The following is a 638-nucleotide window of genomic DNA, read 5'->3' as shown; positions in this document are numbered from 1 at the left end:
ATATATATATGAATAAATCAATCCATTAAAAAAAGATTTTACTGTCTTCATCTGCATCATGTGTCACTTATATCCAATGTTACTATTGCATTTGTAGTGTCAGTCTCAGCTGGTAAGCACATTGTTTTACAGGTCTAAATGAATTATTTAGCCATACACATAGATGATGCTACAAAAAGAACTTACAGTATCGTGTGACTAAACTTACCTTTTCCGATCCTTAATGTAATTTAAAGTCCATTTCCCTTTAGTTGTGTACTTTCCTGGAACTTAGACGGTATCCACAGATTTATTGTATCATCAATCACTGAATGCTATTTAATAATGTATAACAACATGTAACTAGGCAACTAACACCTGTAGGTACTGAGTCCATCTAACTGTGTCATAGAGTCTCAGTGACCCTGATGAGGATTTGGGGATTAGACTTGTCTGAGGAGAGTGGTGGCAAACTCAATCATCCTCCCTGCTTGTCCACTCCAGCGGGAGATGAGATACATTTAAGTGAAGTTTCGACAAGCCTCAGTTAACCTCCTACTCAGGATCCACAACACTGAAAACCATTATGTGTTGACATTGTTTTTAAAATTCAGCAACAAGCTATAATTTTCCTGATCATTTGCGGAACAGAGGATTTA

General features: G+C 36.5%; 1 protein-coding gene across 1 annotated transcript in view; it reads right to left on the bottom strand.

Moving 5' to 3' along the window:
• cnga1a (cyclic nucleotide gated channel subunit alpha 1a) overlaps window positions 1–385 on the bottom strand; it is a 4917-nt gene extending 4532 nt beyond the window's left edge. Inside the window, exon 1 of the mRNA XM_013914826.1 lies at window positions 209–385. The gene's annotated coding sequence lies outside the window, so the exon portion shown is untranslated. The remainder of the gene's footprint in view (window positions 1–208) is intronic.
• Between the last annotated feature and the right edge of the window lie 253 nt (window positions 386–638).

This window comes from Pundamilia nyererei, unplaced genomic scaffold, assembly GCF_000239375.1.
Source record: "Pundamilia nyererei isolate P.nyererei 1_Seehausen unplaced genomic scaffold, PunNye1.0 scaffold00227, whole genome shotgun sequence".
Taxonomy (NCBI): Eukaryota; Metazoa; Chordata; class Actinopteri; order Cichliformes; family Cichlidae; genus Pundamilia; species Pundamilia nyererei.
This window is presented reverse-complemented; position numbering and strand designations above follow the sequence as displayed.